The 16286-nt window shown below is 40.7% G+C and overlaps 1 protein-coding gene across 11 annotated transcripts in view; it reads left to right on the top strand.

The window, feature by feature from the left end:
* Positions 1-16286, top strand: part of LOC140202653 (ELKS/Rab6-interacting/CAST family member 1-like) — a 754922-nt gene that overhangs the window by 228571 nt on the left and 510065 nt on the right. The window lies entirely within an intron of this gene.

Below are 16286 nucleotides of genomic sequence, written 5' to 3'. Positions count from 1 at the left end.
GTCTCCATGCTGCCTAAAAGTAAACTCTTATCCTTTCTAAATTTTGTCTTGTTCTTTATTCTGGAGACTTCAATAGCCTCTCCTGCATTCTCATTCGTTTTTACTTACTCCATTCTTTTCCAAATTGTTCTGCTATTCAGTTTAAATCCTACCCACAGCCATAGCAATGCTACTAACCTAGTTACCCTGGTTTTGTACCATCGGAACAGCTCCCTCCTTCCCCAGTATTGGTGTCATTTTCCTACGTATCAAACTCATTTCTCCTACTCCTACCTTTGAGCCACATATTTAGTTCTCTGATTGTATTAACCCTGAAACTTTGCAAATGGTGCAGGTAATAATCCAGAAGTTATTACCTTTTGGTTCTCCGTTTTAATTTAATTCCTTGCTGTTCAAATTCCCTGAGCAGCACCTCTTTCCTTGTTCATTCTACATCATTGGTACCCATATGGATACCCACTGGACCTTTTCCCTTCCATTTGAAATTCCTCTGTAGGTTAGATGGGATGTCTTGAAGTCAGGCACCAGGCTGACAACACGACCATTCCGATTCTCAAGTAAGACTCACTGATCTGTTATTCCCAGGATTATCCCTATTACCTGTCTTGAACAAAGGAATATAATTTGACATCCTCCATTCTTCTAGTATTATTCCTGTGGCCAGTGAGGATGAGAAAACTATCCCCAGAAGCACGGCAACCTCTTCTCTTGCTGCTTGTAGTAAACTGCGGTATGTTTCATCTGACCCTGGGGATATATCCATCCTAATGTTTTCCTAAAGTTCTAGCACATCCTGTTTCTTAACCTCAACATATTCCAGCACATTAGCCTGTTCTACATTGTCCTTTCATTCAGCAAGGTCCCTCTCACTGGTGAACACTGATGTTCACTGGTATTCATAAGAACCTCCCCTACCTCCTCCAACTCAATTGATCCGCTGTTATCCCTGATCAGTCCTATCCTCACTCTAGTTATCCTCCTTTTCTTCATGTGTATGTAGAATGCCTATGGGTTTTCCTTAATCCTACTCACTAAGGACTTTTCATGTCTCTTCTCTCCCCTAAGTCCATTCTTAAGCTCTTTTCTGGCTGTCTTATATTTCTGAAGCCCTGTCTGATCTTTGCTTCCTGAACCTTAAGTTTGGTTCCTCCTCTGTCTTGTCAAGCATGGTTCCTTTCCTCCTACTATCCTTTCCCTGCCTCAATAGGACAAAGCTAGCCAGAACCCCATAACAGGTTATGTTAGTGAAGCATTTTGTGTCAACTTAAGCTATGGTGGGTATCGTGATAGGAGGGCAAAAAGAGTTAATGCTGTTGTGTACTTAGGAGGCAAGAGATGACCTCACTTACCCACTTTTCCTCCTCAACTGGATTCACTTGTCACTGGCCAGTTTCTATTCCTTCCCTTCTCCCCTCCCCCAAACGTTATTATTCTGGCTTCCATTCCAGTCCTGATGAAGGGTCTCAGCTTGAAATATCAACTGTTTATTCCCCTCCATTGATGCTGCCTCAACTTTTGAGTTCCTCCAGCGTTTTGTTCATATTGCTCAAGAGATCCAGCATCTCTAGAATCTTATGTGTTCATAGGAGGCTGATGTTTTGTTTACGTAGTGCATTGTACTGATGGTTATGCAGTAGACTTTGTTCTTCAATATAGAATGTATTTTGCATACAAAGTTATGTAAATAGCCGAGTTGAGATTTCTGATGCATTAGTGTCATTACAGGATTCTGACATCACTATCATTCTGGTCACTTCATGTTGATCTCCACAGTTGAACAGAAATTGTTGTATTATGGGCATCTACTTGATTGAGTGGCTGTGCTGTAATTATGCAGAGGGTAATGTGATAGGTTATATTGTGTTTTGATATTTTTTATTTCATTGAGCTTTTATTTATAGGAAAGTGTACATTCTGGTTTTATTGTTCAGGAGACGTAATGTGGATATTTGATTTCGCAAGAGAAGTATTACCTGGATTTTGGTTACATCAAGTTTTCTGGTTGAAGAGGTCTATATCCTGAGTTTCATGCTGTCAGTGGTGGTATGATGTGGTTTGCAAAATAGAAATTGTAACAGTAATTCATCTTACAAATAAAGTAATATATTTGATTCTGAGTGTGCATGCCATTTCTATCTATAAAAGTACCAGATTCATGGATGGATTTTAATGAGTTACTTCAATTGAGTTAGATTATGATTGATCTTAGCAATGCTGAGTTACAAAGAAGAAATGCATCCGAATTCTGGCAACCAATGGAATGTCTTGAAGATGTAACCAGTAGTAAATACATTAAAAAGACCACGTAAATGAAGTGCTATAGGGCCTCTAGCATCCATGCAAGTGCATTCCACTGTGGATTGAACAATTTGAAGGGAGTGAATTTGAAATTCAATGTTGCTGAATTTCTTAAGAATGGAGCAGTGGTAGGAATGAATAATAGCAAGAATCCTCCGTGCATGATGTAGAAGCAATCCAGACATATTGAGAGCAAAGCATAAGAAGTTGATTCAAATTAGGATGCTTAACAGATCCTTATAATTTGTTGATAAAAGAGAAACTTCAAATTCAAGCACTAAACTACAGACTTGTGCTGTATGCCTGCCTGCGCTACTCTTATAACATTTGTGTCAAATGGGTACTTGTACATCATTTATCAATAGGATTGTTTCTTATCCTTACACTATTGAAAGCAAATAGTTCTCAAATTTATATATGTTCGTTCTAATACCTTCAGCGCTCTTCATTGGTTACGACAGGGATTTATGAGACATCTGTGGTAATGGTGTAAAAACTGAAAAATATTTATAGTTACTTTATGAACCTTACAAAATTGGTGTATTCAATGCAATGAACCAGCAACTCCATCATGTAAAATTATTCTTTGATCCAGAGTTCTTTTCCTTGGCGTTTTAGTACAAATAACGAATTTTTCCACCTTATTTCCCCTGATTTGTTGCAATATTTGGATAGGCATCAACATTGGAACAGGAATCCATTAAATTAGATATGAGATGACTTATGACCGGTTTTTAAAAATCATCGTTTCCTCTGGACATGGAGTTAATTGGTGCTAGTGATATCATTGACCCTACTTACCGTAAGTTTCATTTCATTTGGAATGGTTATTCATGTGGAAATAAAGCAATGGCTAACACAGGAGGGCACAATTTTAAGATGCATGGAAGTAGGTACAGAGGTGTCAGGGGTAAATTTTTTTTTATGTAGAGAGTGGTGAGTGCATGGAATGGGCTGCTGGCGATGGTGGTGGAGGCAGATACGATAGGGTCTTTTAAGAGACTCCTGGATAGGTACATGGAGCATAGAAAAATAGAGGGCTATGGGTAACCCTAGGTAATTTCTAAAGTAAGTACGTTTTCGGCACAGCTCTGTGGGCCAAAGGGCCTGTATTGTGCTGTAGGTTTTTTATGTTTCTATGTGGAACCTTATGAAAAACCTTACCGAAGTCCATACAAATCACATTTACCACTTTGCCCTAAACTTTCTTAGTTACTTCGTCAAAAAATAAAATCAAGTTTGCAAGCTATCTTCCTTGCACAAAACAGTGCTGTCAACTGCTAATCAACTCTTGTCTTTCCAGAAGTACTGTACAAATATCTTATTTTTCAGAATCCTTTCATTACCTTAACAATAGTTACCAGCTTCTTTGTTGCTCTTCTTAAATAAACGCGCTTGTCCCACTCTCCTATCTACCTCTCCCCCCTCTCCCCCCTCTCCCCCCTCTCCCCCCTCTCCCCCCCTCTCCCCCCCTCTCCCCCCTCTCCCCCCTCTCCCCCCTCTCCCCCCTCTCCCCCCCTCTCCCCCCTCTCCCCCCCTCTCCCCCCCTCTCCCCCCCTCCCCCCCCTCCCCCCTCCCCCCTCCCCCCTCCCCCCTCCCCCCTCCCCCCTCCCCCCCTCCCCCCCTCCCCCCCTCCCCCCTCCCCCCCCTCTCCCCCCCTCCCCCCCTCCCCCCCTCCCCCCCTCCTCCCCTCCTCCCCTCTCCCCCCCTCCTCCCCTCTCCCCCCCCTCTCCCCCCCTTAATAATGTGTATTAATGAAGTATATATTACTACACTAAGCAGATAGTAGAAGCACAGGAAGACGGGTATCCATACTAATTCAGTAACTGAGGAGGTGTAATGATGGTAATAAGGCCAAAAAGGAGCCCCATATTTTTTCATATGTTGCTGCTTTCCTCCTCACACTGTGCAAGATCTTTTCAGGTTTACTACAGGATGTTAACTCATTTAACCACTGCCAGAGTGAGGGAGGAAATTCAAATTTCCAGTTTTGTAGGATACACTTTTCTCCCGGCTGTAGCCGCGAGCAATATAAAGTTCTCTGGAAATGACTACAATAATATTACTGCCAAAACCTGAGAAGGACTGTCAAAAATGTACTTATCAGCCCCTTAGTCGTTTGAATACAGATTACAAGATATTATCGAAATTAATTGCATTAAGAATAGATGACATTATCACTAAAATCATTAATGCTGATCAGACGGGTTTTGTCAGAAATTGATATGGATCTGATAATATATGGAGACTTCACATAATGGAAGAAGCTCATATGCAAAATGATCCCATGTTGATAATGTCGATGGATGCAGAGAAGGCGTTTGACAGGATAGAACCTACTTTCCTTTTGCAAACTTTTAAAGCAATGAATTTTTGAGAGAGATTTATTCAATACATTGAAGCATTTTTTGCCGATCCTAAAGCTCAAATTCTAACTAATGGAGTCCTGTCGGGTACCTTCCTTCTATCCAGAGGAGTCTGCCAAGATTGTCCAAATGCTCCGCTGCTGTTCTCAGAGCTATTGAGCCGCTGGCTGTTGCTATTTATACTAATCCCACCATTAACGGCATTAAATTTGGCTCAAATGGACACAAACTAGCCCTTTACGCTGACAATATCTTAGTTTTCCTGTCTGATCCAGAAAATTCATTACCCTCCCCTCTACAATGTTTTCAACAATACAGTGCTGCTTCTGGATATAAATTAAACCTTTCAAAAAGTAGAGTCGCGTCTTTTAATATACAGGATAATAACGTTAAGAACCTAGTCAAACCCTTGCAGTGGTGCTCGAATGGATTTAAATATTGAGGCATAGAAATTAGGAGATCCGCAGACAAAATCCTTAAAGACAAATGCATTAAATTATTGAATCGAGTTAAGTTAGATCTACAGAAATGGAGGGAGCTGCCATTATCTTTAATTGGAAGAGTGAACTTAATTAAAATGAATATACTCCCCAAATTTCTATATTTATTCCAATGTGTCCCAATTAAAATTCCCAGAAGTCTATTTAATGATTTAAACAAATCAATGTCCAGTTTTTTTATGGAAAGGTAAAGTCCCTAGCGTCAAACTCTCAACCCTTCAGGCCCCTTACACCAAGGGAGGATTAAATCTTCCTCATTTTGAATGTTATTACCTTGCAGCTCAATTCCGTCCAATATGGTGTTGGTCGCACTCTGAGAACAATGAGACTAAATGGCTTCCTATTGAACAACATCAATTTAAAAACATTCCCTTCAAAGTTCTTCCTTTTTTAACATCTAAGAAAGCACTTTAAAATATTACTAAGAACCCTATAATTTTAAATTCTGTTGCAGTATGGCAAGAAGCTCATGCAGTTATTGGTATAAATACCTCATTATTTCAGAAAACTCCTCTGTGGAATAACCCCAATATCCCCCACCTGATTGCAGACAGAATTCTTAAAAAATTGAGTTAATAGTGGTATAAAAACAGTTGAAGATTTATATAGCCAAGATAACTTTACCAGTTTTCAACAATTGTCTGGTAAATTTAATCTACCAAATCATAATTTATTTAAATACTTTCAGATTATACACTGGGTCCGTAACAGTTATACAAACTATCCACAAATTCCAATTGAATCCCCATTTGAAAAGCACTTGCTTAGTGAAGCCCTGTACACTACAAAGGGTCTTAGGTCATCTATTTATATTATTTTAAACAGTAACTTGCCAATCTATACTAAGAGTGATATTAAAAATAAGTGGGAATCAGATCTTGAATGTAATTACAATGGTGCTGATTGGTGTAATATCCTTCAAGTGTCTCAAACTATTAATTTCAACTAAACATAGACAAATACAGATTAATATTTCTAACATGATCTACTACACTCCACATAGATTGCACAAAGTATACCATAACACCTCTCCTAATTGTCAGAGATATAAATCTTGTGACGCAGACTTACTTCATATGCTTTGGAATTGCTGTTATCTGGAAGATGTTTGGAAATGCATTGTTAGAATAACCTCAGATATTATAAAAACTGAAATTTTGTTAGATCCTAGGGTCTGGATTTTGGGAGATCTACAAGGTCTTAATGTGAACTACAGTAAAAAAAATATGATAACCTTTTAATTCCTGGAATCATTCTCGTAAATCTTCTCTGAACCTTCTCCAATGTCAGTATATCTTTTCTAAAATAAGGAGCCCAAAACTGCGTACAATACTCCAAGTGTGGTCTCACGAGTGCCTTATAGAGCCTCAACATCATATCCCTGCTCTTATATTCTATACCTTGAGAAATGAATGCCAAAATTGCATTCCTTGTCTTCACGACTGACTCAACCTGGAGGTTAACCTTTAGGGTATCTTGCACAAGGACTCCCAAGTCCCTTTTTATCTCCGTAGTTTGAATTCTCTCCTCATCTAAATAATAGTCTGCAGTTTATTCCTTCCACCAAAGTGTATGACCATACATTTTCCAACATTGTATTTCATTTGCCACTTCTTTGCCCATTCCCCTAAACTATCCAAGTCTCTCTGCAGGCTCTCAGTTTTCCTCAACACTACCCGCTGCTCCACCTATCTTTGTATCATTGGCAAATTTAGCCACAAATCTGTTAATACCATAGTCCAAATCATTGATGTACATCATAGAAAGCAGTGGTCCCAACACCGACTCCTATGGAACTCCACTAGTAACCGACAGCCAGCCAGAATAGGATCCCTTTATTCCCACTCTCTGTTTTCTGCCGACCACCCAATACTCCACCCACGCTAGTAACTTCCCTGTAATTTCACGGGCTCTTATCTTGCTAAGCAGCCTCATGTTTGGCACCTTGTCAAAGGCCTTCTGAAAATCTAAGTACACCATGACTATTGCATCTCCTTTGTCTACCCTGCATGTAATTTCCTTAAAGAATTGCAGTAGGTTTCTCGGGCAGGATTTTCCTTTTAGGAAACAAAGCTGGCTTTGCCTATCTTGTCATGTGCCTCCAGGTACTCCGTAATCTCATCCTTAACAATCGATTCCAACAACTTCCCAACCACTGATGTTAGGCTAACAGGTCTATAGTTTCCTTTATCCTCTGTCCCACCCTTTTTAAATAGCAGAGTAACATTTGCAATTTTCCAGTCATCCAGTACAATGCCAGTATCTATCAATTCTTGAAAGATCATTGTTAATGCCTACGCAATCTCTCTAGTTACTTCCTTCGGAACCCGAGGGTGCATTCCATCAGGTCCAGGAGACGTATCCACCCTCACCATTAAGCTTCCTGAGCACCTTCTCAGTCGTAATTTTCACTCCACAAACTTCACTTCCCTGACACTCTTGAATGTCCGGTATACTGCAGACATCTTCCACTGTGAAGACTGATGCAAAATATGCATTCAGTTCTGCCATCTTTGAATCTGTCATTACAATATTTCCAGCAACACACATCAAAGTTGCTGGTGAACGCAGCAGGCCAGGCAGCATCTCTAGGAAGAGGTACAGTCGACGTTTCAGGCCGAGACCCTTCGTCAGGACTAACTGAAAGAAGAGTTTGTAAAAGATTTGAGAGGGGGAGGGGGAGATCCAAAATGATAGGAGAAGACAGGAGTGGGAGGGATGGAGCCAAGAGCTGGACAGGTGATTGGCAAAGGGGATATGAGAGGATCATGGGACAAGAGACCCCAGTTTACACTTCCTCCCTTACCACCATTCAGGGCCCCAGACAGTCCTTCCAGGTGAGGCGACACTTCACCTGTGAGTTGGCTGGGATGATCTACTGCATCCAGTGCTCCCGATGTGGCCTTTTATATATTGGCGAGACCCGACGCAGACTGGGAGACCGCTTTGCTGAACACCTACGCTCTGTCCGCCAGAGAAAGCAGGATCTCCCAGTGGCCACACATTTTAATTCCACATCCCATTCCCATTCTGATATGTCTATCCACGGCCTTCTCTACTGTCAAGATGAAGCCACACTCAGGTTGGAGGAACAACATCTTATATTCCGTCTGGGTAGCCTCCAACCTGATGGCATGAACATTGACTTCTCTAACTTTCGCTAAGGCCCCACCTCCCCCTCGTACCCCATCTGTTATTTATTTTTATACACACATTCTTTCTCTCACTATCCTTTTTCTCCCTCTGTCCCTCTGACTATACCCCTTGCCCATCCTCTGGGTTCCCCCTCCCTCCTTGTCTTTCTCCCTGGGCCTCCTGTCCCATGATCCTCTCATATACCCTTTGCCAATCACCAGTCCAGCTTTTGGCTCCATCCCTCCCCCTCCTGTCTTCTCCTATCATTTTGGATCTCCCCCTCCCCCTCCCACTTTCAAATCTCTTACTACCTCTTCCTTCAGTTAGTCCTGACGAGGGGTCTCGGCCTGAAACGTCGACTGTACCTCTTCCTAGAGATGCTGCCTGGCCTGCTGCGTTCACCAGCAACTTTGATGTGTGTTGCTTGAATTTCCAGCATCTGCAGAATTCCTGTTGTTTACAATATTTCCAGTGTCATTTTCTACTGGTCCTATATCTACCCTTGAACCTCTTTTACCCTTTATATACTTACAAAAAGCTTTTAGTATTTTCTTTGATATTAGTCACCAGCTTCCTCTCATAATTCATCTTTTACTTAAGGTTTTTTAATTATTGAATTACCTTACCAGTCCCAGTACTGGAACTTGAACTGGAAATTATTAGTCCAGAATTCTGCTTAATTATTCCATTAACCTAATAACTATCCCTTATGTTAATGTTCTTTATGAATGGGACAGTCATATTGATTAATGCTGTAGTAAAATGAAAGATATCTGTTGCATCATGTTTGAGTGTGGAGGTATGATAGAACACATTTGGAACATCGCAAACCAAATACTTCTCTAGCTAGAAAATAAAACAAATAAGTATGTCAACAATATTAAATCTCATCTCTGAGGTAGATGTAGACTGGTCCACTGGTTAGTACAATACAGTAATGGCTTTGAGAACTGAATTTATCAATTCTTATTGAATATTAAGTGATCAGGAATGGAGTAAGGCAGCGGTCCCCAACCACCGGGCCGCAAAGCATGTGCTACCGGGCCGCAAGGAAACGATATGACTTGGCAATATGAGTCAGCTGCACCTTTCCTCATTCCCTGCCACGCCCACTGTTGAACTTGAACGCATGCGAGGTCATTACCCATGCATCATCCATGTCAGCGCGGGAAGGAGATCAACTCCTCGAACTTGCAAATGACGGCGGGCTGAAAAGTATGTTTGACATAACATCTCTGCCGGCATTCTGGATCAAAGTCAAGGCTAAATATCCTGAGATAGCCACGATAGCACTGAAAACGTTGCTTCCATTTCCAACATATCTCTGCAATGAATGCAACGAAAGCTAAATTGCGGAATAGACTGGACATAAGGAACCCCATTCGAGTATCGCTGTCTCTCATCACCGTTCGATGGCACCATCTTGTTGCAGGGAAACAAGCCCAGAGCTCCCACTGATTCAGTGATATTGGTGTGTCGCAATGATTTTATATGTTCATACGGGGATAGTATGTGCTGTGTGTTTAATATCCAAATGTTACTTAAAATGTTATGATGCTATTGACTTATAAATGACTTATATAACCATATATCAATTACAGCACGGAAACAGGACATCTCTGCCCTTCTAGTTCGTGCCAAAGGCTTACTCTGACCTAGTCCCACCGACCTGCCCTCAGCCTATGACCCTCCATTCCTTTCCTGTCCATATACCTATCCAATTTTTCTTTAAATGATAATATCGAACCTGCCCCTACCACTTCTACTGGAAGTTCGTTCAACACGCTCCCCTGTATTCCCCTGATAATTGACTTATCACTATATTCATGCGAGGGTAAATATGCACTGCGTGTTTAATATTAAGTTCGTTAGATAAACGCTTTTAGAAACAAAATTGAGTGTATTAGCCACTTATCACCCATATTCTGGTCATGATTAACACCCTCCCCCCGAAGAGAATCGCCAAAAACGATTTGTAGAAAAAAAATCAGCACGTACACGCATGTGCGCACAGGTGCCTGCGTGAGGCTTCATGGTCATGGTAGCCTTTTTCAGGGTGTAAACAACGTATTTGACTGCTACTCTTGTCCGTTGGCAACCCTACCCCCTCCCCCCACCCGGGTAGGCCGGTCCGCAAGAATATTGTCAATAATAAACTGGTCCGCAGTGCAAAAAAGGTTGGGGACCCCTGGAGTAAGAAATTCAATTTTAAAATAGACATTGAGTTATAAAATATTTCAAGGATTTTTGCTATCTTCTGATTTTTCAGGATGTTATTGAGTCACTAATTACAAGAATATTGTTTTAAAAATTATAATACTTTAAAAATATTCTTTGAACTCTGTATTTCTGGCTAGAGCCTACATATTCTAGTGGGCAAGTGAGCTACCCAAATATGCTTATGAAATGTGAGTAACAGATGATTATTAAATGCATAATGAAAATGTAAGTGGTTGCACAATAATGGAAGTGCTTCTTTCTGATCTAGTAAATACTTTGCATGATTTTCTCTCTTCTATTATGCTACACAATGCCTGTATGAAGCAAATTATTGAAAGTTTGCATGAATGCAACAACTTTGGCTTTAAATGGTTCAAGGTATGGGAAGCTTTTTTTTTATTCTAGCTCACTCCCAGTGTTTTTATGCTTTCATTCAATTTACACAAAAAAGTAATCGTTGTTTCTGGTTTCCATTCTTCTTGAATCTAGCTCACTTTAGAGTGAGTGATCTGCTCATTTGTTACTCAAGTTTGTTTAACAACCCAAAAAATTGCCAGAATTGTCATCCACCCTATTATATCTTAGTTTCTAAACTGAGTGCAGCATTAGAGGGATGAGGCATAAATGAAAATCGCTAACACAGAAAATGGAACAGTTGTTACTTTAGTAAGCAGAAGTTTCATATGCAAGTAATCTTCCACCAACCTTTCAAAAGTAGATAGGTGGTGTGGCTCATTATTGACCTTAATCCTTCATATAAAGATAACCGCTTCAGTATGTCATTGTCAGGTAAATAAAAGAACTGAATTGAGTTTGGAGGTATAAAAGTTGCCAGTGTATCAAAACCTTGGTAAAGATTGGTGAAGGGTATGCATGGTTCATATTATTAAGATTGTGTATTTTTCAAGTTTAGAATATTTTACAACACCTGATGGACCTATAGAAAAGTTCTTAATTTCCTTTCCTGGTTCCATACATAGAGTTGACTTGCAGTTCATGCAAGTCCCAATTCAAAATATTTAAATCCTGCACCACAGCAGGCTGTGACACAAGTCCTATCTGAATAAGATGGAAAATTCTTTAATGGTGTTAAATGGTTTTGAGTCATTCAAAAAATATTGGACATTAAATTGTTCAAACATTTCAGAAAGTGTTCTCAAAAAAGAGCCCAAACACTTGTAAACTATAAAACAAATATAAATGAAGGAAAGTAAATCACCTTAAACTAACTTCCTTCCTCACAGCTGTTCTTTGCATTTAAATGCATGTGCTTCCCTTTTCTGTGCCAGGTATAACCTGAAATAGATTCAGCAAACAGCTTCTTTGTTAAATGCTGGGAAGTTAACAAGTTTGTTCTGTGCCCCTAGATGCCACAAGGAGTCCAACAGTGGCATTTAGTCAGAAGACTGGAGTTCTGTTAGCAGGTTTAGGTCCTCCACATTTGCACACAAATCCTTAACATGTTGGCACTTAGTAGATTAAAACAGTTCAGCATGGACATTTTAGCATCCCAAAAAATTCTGAACTAATGCTTTTATATAATAATTTGATTAGGCAGATAGGCCTTCATTCTGATGTTCCATATGGAAAGTACTGCCACTGTGCTTTACTGAAGCCTTCCTGGAATTAAATGTTTGGGCCTTGGAATTTTGACCACCAGCTCTTGATCAATGACACTGAATGGAAGAAAAATAGTGCTTGTAAGTCCTTTACCCATTGGCTGAAGTAAAATAGATATCTGAAGGAGTTGAACAAATGAGCAACCTGAAGAAAGGAAAAATGAAATATCTGTACGTGTAAATGTGACTTCAGTACAGCTTGATGCAGTTTTCAGTTCTTTAGTTCTTAATGGCTTTAGTTCAGATGTAATCTCCTTTCTGTCCATTCCCACCCTTAACTATTGTCCTGAAGTCAGAGAGTGCTTTAACCTTTGAAATATTATATTAATATTATGTTAAGTGTCAATGTGGCAATACATTGCTCATATTTAATATTCCTCCAATTAATTCCTCACTTTCATTTCTCAGAACTAGCAAATGGAGAACAACATTTTTCTCCTGCTTGTATCTCCTGCTTCCCACAGTTCAGTATTGTGGGTTGAATTAGTGTAAAATATATGTACCAGGTTAATGTGATGCTAATTAGCACTACATTGTAATTAGTTCCAGCGATCATGGATTTCTCTGTGAGAAATTGTGTAACTGTGCAGTCCTATCACTGGGCAACAAATTGCCCTTGATCTGGATGCAAGAATGATAAATAAGCTGCAAGTCCAAAGAGAAGTCATAAAGATACAGGCAAATGCCAAGCCTGAGAATTGGATGCATTTTAAAATTCAGCGATAATGGATGAAGGAGCAAAACTAAAGCATGATAGTAAATTTTGAAGAGACACAAATGCATCCAGAAGTAGTTTCAGAGAAAAAAAAATCTGAAGGTAAATACAGGTCCCTTACAGTTACAAATAGAATTTATGATGGAAGACTAAGAAATGATAGGGCGATTAAACAATATTATGGTTTTGTTTTCATGGAAAAGGACACAAATAATGTACTAGAAATCTAAGGAAGCAAGAATCCAGTGAGATTGAGGAATTAAAGGAAATTATATGGGAAGAGGATGTTGGAAAAGTTAATGGAAGTGAAATCCAATAAATCTCCAGGGCTTGACAATCTGTATCATGCAGTACTCAAACACCAACTTGCTGTGGAAATAAATGGTACATTGGTTCTAAAGTTCCAAACTTCATGAATTATGGAATAGTTTCTTCAAACTGGAGGAATGCAGAAGTAATCCTATGCCTGAAAAAGAGAGAGAAATTGGAGAACTGCAGTCTGTTTAGCTAACATCAGTTGTAGAGAACATGCTCGAGTCTATTCTTAAGCATGTGATGTCAGGATATTAGAAAAGAGCAATGATATTACACAAAACATGGAAGAAACATAGAAAAACATAGAAAATATGTGCAGGAGTAGGCCATTCAGCCCTTCGAGCCTGCACCGCCGTTCAGTATGATCATGGCTGATCATCCGACTCAGAACCCTGTACCAGCCTTCCCTCCATACCCCCGATCCCTTTAGCCACAAGGGCCATATCTAACTCCCTCTTAAATATAGCCAATGAACTGGCCTCAACTGTTTCCTGTGGTAGAGAATTCCACAGATTCTCCACTCTCTGTGGCCCACCAGCGCCTTTACTTCCTGAGAAAACTAAAGAAATTTGGCCGGTCCCCTAAAACCCTCACTAATTTTTATAGATGCACCATAAAAAGCATTCTTCAGGGGTGCATCACAACCTGGTATGGAAGTTGTCCTGTCCAAGACCGAAAGAAGCTGCAGAAGATCGACGAACACGGCGCAGCACATCACACAAACCAATCTTCCGTCTGTGGACTCACTTTACACCGCACGCTGTCGGAGCAGTGCTGCCAGGATAACCAAGGACACGACCCACCCAGCCAACAGACTTTTCGTCCCTCTTCCCTCCGGGAGAAGATTCAGGAGCTTGAAGACTCGTACAGCCAGATTTGGGAACAGCTTCTTTCCAACTGTGATAAGACTGCTGAGCAGATCCTGACCCGGATCTGGGCCGTACCCTCCAAATATCCAGACCTGCCTCTCGGTTTTTTTGCACTAACTTACTTCCCATTTTTCTTTTTTCTATTTATGATTTATAATTTAAATTTAGGGAATAAAAGAGAAATAGTTTCTCTTCCCTAGCGAAAATGGGAAGTAATGAAACTGTGCCCTCTGGTTCTGGATAACCCCAGCATAGGAAATATCCTCTCCACATCCACCCTATCTAGTTCTTTCAACATTGGCATAGGTGATTTGCAAAGCAGTCACCTATTTACAATATAGGAGATGAGATATCGCGGCCATCCATTGCAGCAGACCAAATTGAAGGAAGTGCTTGTAAATTTCTGCCTCACTGAGAAGGGTTGTTTTGATCCCTGATTGTTGGTGAGGGAGTAAGTGTAGGGGGCAACTGTCGCCCCTCTCGTATTTGCAGGAGATATGGAGGGGTGGGTGAGAAGGATGAGCAGATCAAGAAAGGATGGAAGAGTGATCCCTGCTGTAAGTAAATGGGGAAGTGAAGTGAAAATGTGGTAGAGGTGGCAAAAGATGATGGGCTGTATTTAGAGACTGCTTGGGGTGAAAGACGAAGGTCAGGGGATCTCTATTTCTGTTGTGTCTGGAGAAAAGCAGGCAGTTATGAGAGCAGAAATGCGGGAAGTGTCTGTGGGGACTTCATTAACTGCAGTAGGGATGGTGGTTTGTGGGTGTAGGGTTTGGTGGTAGTGGGAAACAACATTTCCTGAAGGAGAAGAACATTTCAGAATTCCTAGAGTGGAAAGTCTCCTCATGAATACAGATGTATCAGAGACAGAGAAACTGAGAGAAAGGAATAGAATCCTCACAACATTATAGTGAATCAGCATCAGTTTTCTCCTTTATCTGAGATTTTTTCCTGAAATTAGGAATGTTTACAGTCACCACATACAGCAAACTGCATCCCCCTAATCTTTGTAGTAACTCCCCATAACCTGCCTCCCTTTAAACTATTTTGCATAACATAAGTGAAACATATCAAGTATCACTGGCTGATATCACATGGTGTCTCCTCAAGAAATGATTTACACTTCTGTGGCTCATCTGCAGAAGAGGACAGGGATGGTCGTTTAAGGGTCAGCATTACATTCAAGTAAGAATGATTTCCAGGCCCGTAAGCTCAATCCTATTTCTCAATTTTTGTCTAAGTAGATACTGAATAACCCCGTTTTTAAGCACAAAATGCTGGAAGAACTCAGCAGGCCAGGCAGCATCTATGGAAAAGAGTATAGTTGATGTTTTGGGCCAAGACCCTTCATCAGGACTGGGTAAGAAGTCACAGTAAGAAAGTCGGTGGGGGGGGGGGGCGAGGAGAGGAAGAACCACAAGGAGATAGGTGAAACAGGGAAGGGGTGAAGTAAAGAGCTGATTCAAGTTGACTAGTGAAAGAGATACAGGGCTGGAGAAGGGGGAATCTGACGGGAGAAGACAAGGCCACGGAAGAAAGAAAAGGGGGAGGAGAACACTCCCACACCCCCTCCCCTGTTTCACCAGCACCTTATGGCTCTTCCTCCCTTCCCCCAACCCCCACTTTCTTACTCTGACTCCTCATCTTTTTTTTCCAGTCCTAATGAAGGGTCTCAGCCCAAAATGTCAACTGTATTCTTTTCCATAGATGCTGCTTGACCTGCTGAATTCTTCCAGCATTTTGTGTGTTGCTTAGATTGCCAGCATCTGCAAACTTTCATTATTTTACTTCTGGAGGTTTGACCTCTGAAAGAAATAGTTCAGTAGTGAAGTGCGGATGGGGCTGTGAGAGAGTGGGGAATGTATGAGAGATTGTGTTTGGTGTAGCTATGTTTGGGATTTGAGTGCTTAATTGTTCATATGTGGATGTCTGCATAAGAGAGCAGTTTTTTCACTTGCCTTGACATATCCACTGGGATGATGAATTGTTTCCCAAATTTGCTCCATTGAGCAAGGATTCTAACTGCTGAAGGAATTGATGCTGACTGCCTCCTACTAGGCTCTTTGAATTAGAGCACTGGCATTTGTTGCAGATTGCTCATTGGCATTTATTTAGCTGGGCAAGTATTGTTTTTCCTCCTCATAAAATAGTGAAACTTTCTTGTACTTGTGCAGTCATTTCCTCACTTCTGACAGGTGTAAGTTGTTTTCCTGCTGTGTTGCTGATATGTACACGTGTCTTCATAAGAC

Source organism: Mobula birostris, chromosome 9 (genome assembly GCF_030028105.1).
Source record: "Mobula birostris isolate sMobBir1 chromosome 9, sMobBir1.hap1, whole genome shotgun sequence".
Classification (NCBI taxonomy): domain Eukaryota; kingdom Metazoa; phylum Chordata; class Chondrichthyes; order Myliobatiformes; family Myliobatidae; genus Mobula; species Mobula birostris.
Note: the sequence above shows the minus strand (reverse complement) of the source record. Positions and strands in the feature narration are given on the sequence as shown.